Source organism: Odocoileus virginianus, chromosome 12 (assembly GCF_023699985.2).
Source record: "Odocoileus virginianus isolate 20LAN1187 ecotype Illinois chromosome 12, Ovbor_1.2, whole genome shotgun sequence".
Lineage (NCBI taxonomy): Eukaryota > Metazoa > Chordata > Mammalia > Artiodactyla > Cervidae > Odocoileus > Odocoileus virginianus.
Genome location: NC_069685.1, coordinates 56,387,549 through 56,400,418, shown reverse-complemented (window position 1 = coordinate 56,400,418; position 12,870 = coordinate 56,387,549). Strand labels below are relative to the sequence as shown.

The following is a 12,870-nucleotide window of genomic DNA, read 5'->3' as shown; positions in this document are numbered from 1 at the left end:
GATGAGGGTTTTTACAACCTATCTGAAACTCAAGTTTCCTCATCAGAGACATGGGGATGCTAATGGGAATGCTCTGCAAGTCGGAGAGTTGGAGGTGAATGAAGCAAATTGCCAAGTGCTCTTGGGCTAAGTCAATAAAATTTCTGCCCTTAGTGTGCCCAGCTTGAAACTAGAAGCCTGATTCCTTCGTCTTTCTCTCCTACAAGGAGACGACCTTCACATGGTTGCCTTGTTCTCAGCCGTCAAATATGAACCCGGTTGCCACCTCCTCTGAGAAGCCTTCCCTGATCACCTGACCTAAAGGAGACTCCCCCAAGTGTGCTCTATTACATCACCCAGTTTATTTCCATTTCACCATGAGAAATTACCTTCTTTGTTTAGTTGTTTGATGGCTTATTGCCAGTGTCCAATAGAGCAAAAGACACAAGAGGGCAGGTGTCTTTTCTGTCTCATTGACTTCCATGTTTCCAGAATCTAGAACAACACTTGGCTTGTAAACAAGCTTTGTTGAATGAATGAACTCAACAAATGAAAAACTGCCTAAATGAGAGATGGGAGATGAGCACTTGTTGCCATTAAGCTGGTAAAGGCAAAGAAAAATGGACAGACCAGCTGTCCTCTGAGTTTCCAGAACCTTCCTTGCTTCCTTACAGCCCATCCCTGGCCCTTTTCTCTATCTCTCTGAGACGGTCAGTCCTGCAGACTCGGAGCTTTCGGGAACAAGGGCCATTGTTTCCCTTGACTTTTTTTTTAGTGAATATATATATAGAAGTATAGTAGATTTACAATGTTGTTAGTTTCAGGTGGACGGCAAAGTGATTCAGTTGGTTGATGGTGATGGTGGTTTAGTCGCTAAGTTGTGTCCAGCCCTTGCAACCACGTGGACTGTAGCCCGCCAGGCACCTCTGTCCATCGGATTTCCCAGGCAAGAATGTTGGAGTGGGTTGGCATTTCTTTCTCCAGGGGATCTTCCCAACTCAGGGATCAAACCCGGGTCTCCTGCACTGACAAGTGGATTCTTCACTGCTGAGCCACCGGGGAGCCCTCGTGATTCAGTGAAGCATACATACATATTTTTTTTCAGATTCTTTTCCTTTATAGTTATTACAAAGTATTGAGTGTAGTTCCCTGTGCTATACAGTAGGTTCTTGTTGGCTATCCATTTTATATATGGTGGTGGTGGTGTTTAGTCACTAAGTCGTGTCCGACTCTTTGAGACCCCATGGACTCCTGCTGAGCCACCAGAGAAGTCGATTTTATATATAGTAGAGCATATATGGTCATCCTTTTGGCTTCAGTTCCTAATGCCATCACAAGGCTGGGCACCTCGTGGGGTGAGAGCAGGGCTGGCACAACAGACTTTCTAGGTTTAAATCCTATTTCCTCATGCCCTGGAGGCCCTGACTTTCTAGCCTGGAATAAACAAGTAAGATATTTGACTATCTATTCATGCTCTCTAAAGCTCAGCTCTAGTCACAACCCTCTGGAATTTTTTCCTGGATCATTCCAGAAAGTGATTCACTAATCATTCTTTCCAGAGCCACCTCCAGTCCCCATTGTACTGACTCCATGAAAAGCCCTTATCAGATTATAGTTTCATCCATTTGTTTATTTAATCCTCTCCTCTACTGATCTATAAAGATATATACAATGCAGCTTTGGAGAAGGCAATGGCACCCCACTCCAGTACTCTGGCCTGGAAAGTCCCATGGACAGAGGAGCCTGGAAGGCTGCGGTTCATGGGGTTGCTGAGGGTCGGACACGACTGAGTGACTTGACTTTCACTTTTCACTTTCATGCATTGGAGAAGGAAATGGCAACCCACTCCAGTGTTCTTGCCTGGAGAATCCCAGGGACAGGGGAGCCTGGTGGGCTGCCATCTATGGGGTCACACAGAGTCAGACACAACTGAAGTGACTTATCAGTATCAGTATCCTCTAGACAATAGGAATTAAATATGGATTTATCCAGGCTCACTTCTCCCACTGGCTGATAGGAGCTTGGCCAAGTCATGCAAAGTCTGTTAGAGGAAGCCGTATATCTCTTGTGGAGATGCAAGAGCTTATCTCTTTCAATGGTAACGACGTGTTTGTAAACACTTTCTTATGTGTGCCCTTTGTTGTTGTTGTTGTTTAGTCACTAAGTTGTGACTAAGTCACCAGGCTCCTCTGTCCATGGGATTTCCCAGGCAAGAATCCTAGAGTGGGTTGCCATTTCCTTTCCAGGGGGATCTTCCCGACCCAGGGATCGAACCCAGGTCTCCTGCTTTACAGGTGGATACATTCCCTCTGAGCCACCATAGCCACACTTGATGTTAATGTTATCAATAATCATTATTTTATGTCTCATTTGCTGAGTTCATGCTGTGTACCAGCTCCAGAGATGAGCACCTTACCTAGATCAGCATCATAATTCCATATGATATTAAGAGGTAGTTATTACTTATTTCATAGGTAAGTGAGCCTAGACTCTCTCAGAGAGGTCAAGTAACTTTCTCAAGTTTATATAGCTCGAATGGAGCCAGGGCTCTACTTATGTCTAAGACCCTTGACCTTAAGCATTAAACTAGTATTGTGCTTATATTCTTGCAAGTGAGACAAGCAAAGAAAACCTACTCCTCCCCAGATGGGTACTTGAGGTATAGACAATCACCAGGAAATTCACAAGAAGTCACTGATTTGCCCGAAAGGGCACAAGGATCAACTAAGCTCCTGGAAGAGAATATTCTTATTAATTCAGAAAAAGAGAACGAGGTTCGGAGGGCAGCAGGTGCTCAGCAAGGGCAGAACACGCACTCTCCCAGAGATGCCTGGCTTCAGACACGTGTGTGAATTAAGCACTTGGCACCGGGTAGACACTGGATGGACATGAACTGAAGCGATGGACGCCCGCAAGTGCGGAGGGCTCCTGACAGATGTGATATTTCACCGGGACCATTCATCCACATGATGAATGTGAGGCAGCCAGGCTGAGCCCTGGATCCCACCAAAACCAGCAGCCCTGGGAGAAGCGCTCTGCATCCCACAGCCCGCTCCGCACTATGCTTGGGAGCCGGCTCTCCCCACAGCGACGGTCTGCCCCCACCCCCCCCCCCCCACCCCGCCTCCACCGCGAGCTTCACCGTGGAACGTTATCAAGTGTTTCCTGAGCCAGCAGTAAGCACCGAACATCGCCTGTGCTCACCCTGCCCACCCCCTGCCCGCGCACCTTGGCTGCAATATCCCCTCCTCATAAATCACGCAGCCGTATTAACTGTCTCTCAATCAATCTCTTCCAGGTGTGGGCTCAGACAGTCTCTCAAGGCGAGTGTCTCTCCCCTCGAGGCTTAGGCGCTAAGAGCCCCTTCGTCTGGGAATAGTTTAAAGCCAGATCGCTTTCCTTCCTTCCCGGGGTCTCTTGGTTCAGACCTGAGGCTTTCAGGATCCACAGACACTGCAGAGAGCCTCAAGAAACCCGGGAGAGGGTCAAATTGATTCAGAAGGCCTGAGACAGAGGTCTTTATCAATGCCCAAAGGCTTGGTAAATATGGGCCATTTGATATCTTTTTTTCCACCAGCAAATATTCTACATGGGGAATCTAAAGTTCAGAGCTTGAAGGATAAAGGGATGGGCCTTCCAAACACAACTGTCAATATTAGCTAGTTTGAGAGAGGTCTGCTTCCTTTGGGAACACACAGATGGGTGTGGCAGAGATAATGCTGTGTGTTCAGAAGATGCCATTTCAGTCTTTTATTTCCCAGGATCCCTTGTTAGGTTGAAGACATGTGACTAGTCCCAGCCAATGGGAGGGAGGTTCGGCTGCCAGGGTCAGCCATGACACTTCCTGTGCTTCTATAATCTTCTGCTGTTCCTGTGATCACCCCGGAGAGTATATATTTAAGATGGAAGGAGGGCTTCCCTGGTGGTCCAGTGGTTAAGAATCCGCCTTCCAATGCAGAGGATGCCGGTTTGAGCCCTGGTCTGGGAACTAAGATCCCACAAGCCTGGGGGCAATGAAGCCCATCCGTCACCACTAGAGAGAAGCCCTTGAATCGCAATGAGAAGCCTGTGGGTGGCAACTAAGACCCAGCACAGCCAAATAAATAAGTAAACGATAAAAAAAAAAAAAAAGAGCCTGGATCCCTGAATCACCACTCAGAGGAGAATAACCAAAGATGCCCAGCTCATATTAGACTCTGATGAAAGTGAGAGTATTAAGCCACTGAGTTTGGAGGGTTTGTTACTGCAGCATTACTTAGCCTACCCTGACTAATAGAATTAGATTTAGAAAGGTCTATTAGCTTTCAAAATATGAGTACAACCCACTTACGTACCACCTTCCCTAACTCATCTTTACTTGTAAATGCCACCGATGCTGTGACTAGCAGTACAGCTGGTGGTAAAGAACATGAATTACTGGGATTACACCCAGCAAATTGCAAATCAGACTATCTGTTTGTTCCACAATAAGACTTTAAATTCCATCAAGGAATAAACTATAAAACTGCTTCAGTATATGGACTTCCTAAACTGAGTTAGAATGTGATTTAGTTACATACTAATGTGTGGATCTAGTCAAGGCTTAGTTTTCACCTCCTCATTTGTAAATAGGGATGTTTGTAGCACATCTTGTTGGCTGTGTGCTGTTACGGTTGCTGTGTCTATGCCCCCCTCTTCAAGACTCTCTACTGGAGAGATTGCAAGCTGATAGCCCTCAGCTGTCAGAAATTACCTTGTCCTGGGACTTCCCTGGTGGGCCAGTGGTTAAGACTTTGTCTTCCAATGAGGAGGATGTGGGTTCGATTCCTGGTTGGGGGACTCATGCCTTGCAGCCAAAAAAATCAAAACATAAACAACAGAAGCAATATTGTAACAAATTCAATAAAGACTGCGAAAATGGTCCATATTTTTTAAAAATCGCTTCATCAGCAGAAAGTTATCTCATCCAAGGTCACAACCCCTTCCTGGGACAGCCCACATCAAATGGCAAGTTCATGGAGAAACAGAAAGACCCGACCCCCTTGACCCAACTCAGGACAACTCTGAAGAGCCATCTCAGCTTCAGAGTTTGTGGTGGACAAATTATAAGTTGGTTTTCTCATCATTTCTGACCCCTGGATCCTCACTTTCTTGTATAATCCTCTCTCCGTGAGCATGGGTAGAACCTATAACTTGCTTCTAACAATAGAACATAGCAAAGGTTCTATTGTCCTTTGACAATATTGACATATTTGACATAATGTCACTTGTGCAATTACATTACATAAGATCGCAATGTCTGTCTCACTAGCAGACTCACTCCCTTGCTGGCTTGAATGAAGCAAGTGGCCATGGTGGCAGGGGTGGAGATGGTGGGGTTCACACAGCCAAGAACCAAAAGTGTCCTCCTGCCAACAGCCAACAAGAAACTGAAGCCCTCAGTCCTACGACCTGGAAGAAACCAAATTCTGCCAGCAGCCACGAGACCTTAGAAAGAGATCCTTCCCCAGTTGAGCCTTGAGATGAGACCTAACCCTGTCTAGCATCTTGATTGCAATCAGGTAAGAGACCTTGAATCACAGGACAAGTGAAGTTGTGCATGGACTCCTGATCCACAGAAATGGTGAGATACTAAATGTGTGTTACCTTAAGCTGCTAAGTTTGTATGAATACAAGGTTCCCTGAGGGGTCAGCTAAAACCTTCATTAAGATAGCATCACAGCACAACTCCCCTTTCTACCCATCTTGCTTCCTCCCCTTCCTTTCCTCAACTGTCAATCCCAAGAGCTCTCCCTCATAAAACTCTTGCACACTAAACCTCATCTCAGGTCCACTTCTGAGAATCCTACTTGTGACATCTATTCAATATCCACATGTTTCCTTTTCTACTTTATTGACAAGCCCTGATTTTGTTGACCTGATCTCCATCCAAGGGATCCTACACTTCCAATGCATCCCCTGCATTAGAAGGGGAGGCAGACCTCAGCCCCTGGGCTACATCCTGGTTAGACTAAGCCTATTATGAAAATCCCATTCTTCTTGCTTTTAGGAAGAGATCCTTGAGCCAATTCTGACCAATGAGGTTTGAGGTGTGGGCCAGGGCTTCTAGGAGATAGACTTGAGAAGGATAGACCCTCTTCTGCTTACCCTGGACATTGTTAAGTCATTGTAGAAACTGTAAATCTTGCAGCCAGCTGGCAGCCACGCAAAGAGCTGATCAGAAGGCTTAGGACAGGAACTCCTCTGGCAGTCTAGTGGTTAAGACTCCATCTGCCAATGCAGGGTGTGTGGGTTCAGGGGGAACTAAGATCTCACATGCCACGGAGTGTAGCCAAAATTAAAAAACAAAAACAAAAACTCAGGACAGCAGAGCAAGACAATGGAAGAAGCTAGATCCTTGCTTGGATTGACATCACCGAGTTAATCAGCCCTGGTGCCTACCTGACTTGAGACTGCTATGAAACAGTACAAGTTTTCTTTAGGACCGCCTAATGCATTCCAGGACTTTCCTGGTGGCTCAGACGGTAAAGTGTCTGTCTACAATGCGGGAGACCTGGGTTCGGTCCCTGGGTCGGGAAGATTCCCTGGAGAAGGAAACGGCAACCCACTCCAGTATTCTTGCCTAGAAAATCCCATGGATGGAGGAGCTTGGTGCAGGCTACTGTCCATGGGGTCGCAAAGAGTCGGGCCCGACTGAGTGACTTCCCTTTCCTTTTCCTTTCCAATGTGTTCTAAGTAAATCAGTTTAGGTTGCCACTTCATAGGGTGGATTAGAGAATTGAATTAAATTGATGGTGTGATAGCCATGAGAATATACCTCGCAGAGTCCCAACTACAAGGAGAATAAAACGCCAAGGGTTCTCGCTGCCGTGCTTTGAAACCCATCACCAGGTGTGCACCAAAGTCCCCTTGTCCTTGGGCTGCTTCACCAAGGACTTAGCACAATAGAGATACTAAGGCAGGTGTGTTCCCAGGAGACGGGGGATTCCTCCGATGGATGACCTTCATTCACAGACTCCTCATTGACCTTGTGGAACCTCATTGGATGCATGGATGAATGTATATCTAGGTGGATGACTGACAACTTCCTTCCTTACTGCCTGATGTCTTTACACCCAGGTCTAACGTCTCTGAAATCCCGGGCCATTGGCTTAAGCTAACACGCGTGGTTGTTTTAAAGACTTTATTTTTCCAATGTCAATGGCAACAAGAAACTTGAGACATTTCTGACTTCTTTGCTGATGTACCTGACGTCTCTGTACATGGGAAATGGAGTGAGAATGTACATTTTCTGAATGTTCTTATTATCCACTGAGACCGTCTCATGGAAGGAATGTGAACAAACAAGAGTGCCAGGCTGGGATTTCTTAGGTTTCCATTTAGACCAGTGAGGCAGAAGTTTTGGCCTTCAGCTCTGCTAAGCAGTTTTCTTTGTGACCTGCACCACCCCCTCCCCACCTCTGAGCATTGTTTTCTGCTCTGTCCACGATGAGAATTGAATGAGATTATCTCTGAGGCTCTTACCTTTCCTGTCATGCTCTGTCATTCACCACGTTTAGCTGCAAATAACAGACAAATAGAGCTTCCCAGGTGGCTCAGTGGGTAAAGAATCTGCCCGCAATGCAGGAGACACAGGAGATACGGGTTCAATCCCTGGGTCAGGAAGATCCCCTGGAGGGAAGGCATGGCAACCCATTCTGGTATTCTTTCCTGGAAAATCCCATGGGTAGAGGAGCCTGACGGGCCACAGTCCATAGAGTTGCAAAGAGTCAGACACAATGGAAGCGACTGAGCATGTATGCATGCAACAGACAAATAAACCATAATGATATTAACATATATTGTATACTAGGATGTCACATAACAGGAAATCTGAAACTAAAAGTTTCCAGAGCTGTTGCAGCTGCTCAGTAACTTTATCAAATTATTTCAGTTCTTTCTCTTCACCATATTTGATGTGCTGGCTTTCAGTCTCATCCCTTTTGTCTCATGGTCACGTGATAGCTGCCAGTGCACAAAATATCACCCTTCACTCCAGTGTCCCAATCAGAGAAGAATGGGTCAACCACAAGGTGTTTTAAAGAGAAGGAAAATTTTTCCTGGAATCACCCCCAACAGGATCCCTCCTTGATCCTTTGGCCAGGACTGAATCACGTGGCCACTTCTTGCTGCAAAGGAAGCTGGGGAAACTAGTACTTGAGCGAAAAAAAAAAAAAAAAATGGGATTGCCATGGGCATTTTGCTGCCTTGATCAGGGTAAGAAAAAAAAGCAAGGAACTGACAGTGTCTGCTTGAGAGGCCTCAAAGGTGGGTATCCGGTCATCCATACCCCAATCTACTCAGAGAGACAAGGCAGCCAGGCATGAAACAATTTGAGGCCACATGTGGGCACATATCAGAAAACGGGCAAAAACAGAACACCTGAGTGGCTGAATGTGTATGGATATTCTGGCAGCCGTTGGAGAATGGTGGGGTGTGGGGGCGGTTGGCAGGGGGAGTCAGGGGTGGCTGTTGGAAGGGAAGGAGCAGGAGGAGAAAGGATGGGTGAAGGGTACCCTCCTTCTGTAACCACCTTTGCATTTACTGTACTGAAATGGCCCACGCCCCTCCTCACTACAACCAGAGCAAACTTGTCACAAACCTCCCTGGCTGGAAACCCGGCCATGTTACTCCACGTTCTAAAGAGTAAAGACCAAATTTGTTACTGCCATCTCCAAGGCCCCCTGTGACTTGGCCCCTGATAATTCCCTGAAATTCTCCACCTCTCTTGCCTGCAGGCCCCCTTACTCCAGCCACACTGAATTTTTCTTCCTGTTCCATGAATTAAGTTCAGTCCCACCTCAGGACCTTTGCACACGCTGTTGTTCCCTCTGCCTAGAGAATCATTTCCCTCACTTTTGTTAGCTAACTCTTACTTCTGGAGAAGGAAATGGCAACACCCTCCAGTATTCTTGCCTGGAGAATCCCATGGACAGAGGAGTCTGGTTGTCTATAGTCCATGGGGTGGCAAGAGTTGGACTTGACTGAGCAACTAAACAACATCGACAACTCCTACTTAGCTTTCAGATTGAACAAATACTTCCTCAGTGCAGCCTTTGCTCCAGTCCCCACACCGTGACATAAATCAACCTCTTCCCCATGTGGTTAATCTGAGTCTGTCTAACTTTTCCACTTCCCAGCACACACATACTTGTCTTTTAGCTCCAAGAAGGCAGATATGGTATCCACATTACTTAAAGAAGTATTCCAAAAGCATAATGGAGTGAAGAGCTAAACTACATGGGTTTAAATCTCAGCTATTCCACTTATCAGCTGTGTGACCTTGAACAATTTCCTTAACCTCTCTGTGCTTCCATCTCTTCACATTTATAAGGATAAAAATAAACTCTGCTTCATAAGTTTATCTTAAAGACTAAATGAGTTAATGTATATTAGAAGTTGAGCATGGCATCTGGCATATTATGTATTAAGTATTGTATAATATAAGTGTTGTTATTAGCGTTTCTGGAAACATGAATCCCCAGTACCTAGCAAAGGCTGGTACATAGTAAGTACACAACAAATACTTGTTAAGGAGAGAAATGAATGCTGCTTCATCTTCCTAAGTGAAGTGAAGTGAGCCTGCCAGTCTCCTCTGTCCAGGGAATTCTCCAGGCAAGAATACTGGAGTGGGTTGCCATGCCCTTCTCCAGGGGATCTTCCCAACCCAGGGATGGAACCCAGGTCTCTTGCCCTACAGGTGGATTCTTAACTGTCTCAGCCACCAGGAAGCCCTCATCTCCCTAAAGGCAGACATAATTATTTGCCTTTTCATTTCTTTATCTTCATCACTTGGCGCTGGACCGAGCACATATTAAGTGTGCAAGTTGTCCCCACTGCCTCTGGCTGACGGTTCAAGTCTTTCCTGTCTCCCTTCTCAAATCCAGGGGGGGATCTTTAGCTCCTTGTGGTGGGACAGCCTCCCCAGCCCCCTCTTACCTCCCCACTTTACCCAGAGATGCAGAACAGCTTTGATCACTGACAGGAGCCTTCTAGGAAGAGAGAGAGAGAAAGAGAGAAATCTGGCAATTTCAGCTCTCTGGACATGACACTTATTAATAAAATGAGTGGCTGTCAGCCTCTGCTCCAATCTGCTGTCCATTCTCAGGAGGCTCTGGGCAGCCGCAAAGCTGGGAGTATAGGAAAGAGAGCCAGGGAGAAGCTGCTGCCTCCAGATATAAATGCATAAATAAGCTCAGGCCATAGAAATATCAAATCTCACTGGATTTTGATGGTTTTAAGTGACCATAAACCCAAGTTTCTCCTCTTATTTCTTATTGTAATGAAGTTTTACTCCTACAATCATGAATACGTTCTCCTTCTTTAAAAAAATTAACCTGGTAGGTCAGTTCACGTGGACCCTACCCTCATCTTAGTCCATTCGGCATGTCCCAGGAGCAATCCTGGGGCTGCATCTCGTGATGTCTGTATCTTTCTAGAACCCATGTGATGCTTTACATACCCACACACTGGTGGTGGTGGTGGTTTAGTCCCGAAGTCGTGTCTGACTCTCGCGACCCCAAGGACTGTAGCCTGGCTCCTCTGTCCATGGGATTTTCCAGGCAAGAATACTGGAGTGGATTGCATTTTCTTCTCCAGGGGATCTTCCCAACCCAGGAATCAAACTTGGGTCTCCTTCACTGCAGGTGAATTCTTTACTGACTGAGCCACCAGGAAATCCCTTATTTTGCCTGTGTATGTATTATTGATATGTCGACTTTTCTGGTGGGATGGGTTGATTTGTTTTGTTCTGTTTTCTGAATGGCACCACCTTGAACCTATGATTCTCCAACTGTTTTGTTTTTTTTTTTTTCATTCAGTGATGTGTCTGGGAATCTTGCCATAGAGGTGCATACATGTCAACCTCATTCTTTTTTCACCGTCACATAGCACTTCTAAATGTAGAGAGAACCCAGTTTATTAAACACTAACTGCATGTTAAAATACCAAGGTGTGTGTGTGTGTGTGTTGGTGGCCGGGGTGGGGGGGGTCCATTCTAATATGAGTGCACAGGCCCATCCTGGACAAATGGAATGAGAGGTCTAAAGACAGGATCTACGTATCAGAATATTACAACACCAGCGATTTTAACTTGTAGTCAGAGTTAAGACTGATTCATTTGTCTAGTCCCCTATTCATGCATATTTAAGCTATTTCCAAGTAGTTGCTGATTTTTTTCTTTTTTTAAGCCGGCTGGGCACTTTGTACATTCCCCCTTATGCATTGGTGCTGGTATTTCTCTAGGGCAGGGTTTCACCACATGATTGACATTTGGGGGTGGGCAGTTCTTGGCTGGGGAGCAAGGGCGCCTGTCCTAGGCACTGTAGGATGTTGAGCTGCATCCTTAGGTCCCACCCACTATACGCCGAGGGCACCCCCGCCACACACATCACACCAATCAAACATGTCTACAGACATTGCTAAATATCCCTCAAGGAGCCAGATCGCCCCTGGCTGAGAACAACTTCTCTGGGGTGGGGGCCCAGAAGGGACATGGCTGGATTTTATAGGACATGTACACTTCTTAGAGTCCACGTGGCTCTAAAATTCCTGCACTAATTCATCATTTCTTATTTTCCAGGAATATTCTGCCAGCCAACATCCTGTCCCCTTGTCTCTTCGAGTCTGGGCTTAGAATTTGGGCTTGAACCCTGAGCATCTCTCACTTCACACTGCCTTCTGCTGAAGCCCAGGGATCCTATCATGTCTGAAAGACAATTCCAAAATCTAGCATATGAGCCCAGAGGTCTGGAGACCATCAAATAAAAGTGAGAAAGAACTGATTTCTTTGCTTTTCTTTTCTTCCTTCCTTCCTTTCTTTCTCTCTTTCTCTCTTTCTCCTTCCCACCCCTCTTGCCTTTCTTTCTCTCTCTTTCTCTGTCTCTTCCTTCCTTCTTTCCTCCTTCCTCCTCTGTCTTTCTTTCTTTCCATTTCTTTCTCTCCCTTCCTTCCTTCCTTTCTTTTCTCCTTTTCTCTTTTAAGGTCATTCTGCCGAGGGGAGGGGAAGACAGTCCACTCATTCCTCCCCCCAGCTCAAATTTCCAGCGTGTCGGTTCAGGCTTCTGAAGATCATGGTCTGTGTCCTGGTGGCTCTCTGAGTTTTCTAGGTGATGAAAAGAGTGGACAAGAGGGAGAAGACATGGTGAGCGGTCCTAAGGAACAAAGAAGCTTCCCAGAGTCTGAGTGCGTGTATGCTTGCGTGTGTGTGTGTGTGTGTGTGCACGCATGCGCGTGTGAGCAAAAATTAAATTCACAGGCTGGGAAGGAAGAGGAGGGGGAGATGCAACAGACCCAGCCAGTCGTGTCTCTTTGAGCAAGATAAGCGGCCGGCCCCATCCATCTCTTTGACACTATCAGCCTGTTGTCTAAAGTACTTACAGCTCGCTCCTTGAGAGGAGTCCTAACTGGGCGATGCTGGGGGAGGGGAGCAAGTGAGCGAGGCACCCTGGGGGCCCAACTTCCCCAAAGAGTACCACACAGTTTGCAAGGTGGGGGAGAGGTCACCCCACCCCACCCCCCACCCCGGGCCAGGCCTGTTTTTAGCTCAGCCCTGAGTGCTAGGGAGATGGTCCCGCCCTGGCTCTCTACCTGGGGCCCGTTCCCAAGGGAACCACTTGAAACTGAAACTTGTCTTTCTCAAGTGGCTGGGGGAGAGTGTGAAACCCAGGAAAGAGAGAGTGAGCAAAAGAGAAAGGCCTTGTGCAGCTGTTCAAAGGAACCTCAGCCACCCTGCCCCAGGATCCTCTGACAACTCGCCATGGCTCTTACTACTCTAGGAGGTGGGGGCCTACCTAAGATCCTCCCCATCTCAGAGATAAGGAAGTCAGGCTCAGAGAGGTTAAGTAACTCCTCGAGGGTCACACAGCTAATCAG

The 12,870-nt window shown here is 46.7% G+C and overlaps 1 long non-coding RNA gene across 1 annotated transcript; it reads left to right on the top strand.

Moving 5' to 3' along the window:
* Window positions 1–3,258: 3,258 nt before the first annotated feature.
* On the top strand, window positions 3,259–11,780 carry LOC110148154 (uncharacterized). Its single transcript, XR_002317075.2, has 3 exons — window positions 3,259–3,519; window positions 5,377–5,519; window positions 11,579–11,780. It is a non-coding gene; the product is annotated as an uncharacterized lncRNA (long non-coding RNA).
* The last annotated feature ends 1,090 nt before the right edge of the window (window positions 11,781–12,870 follow it).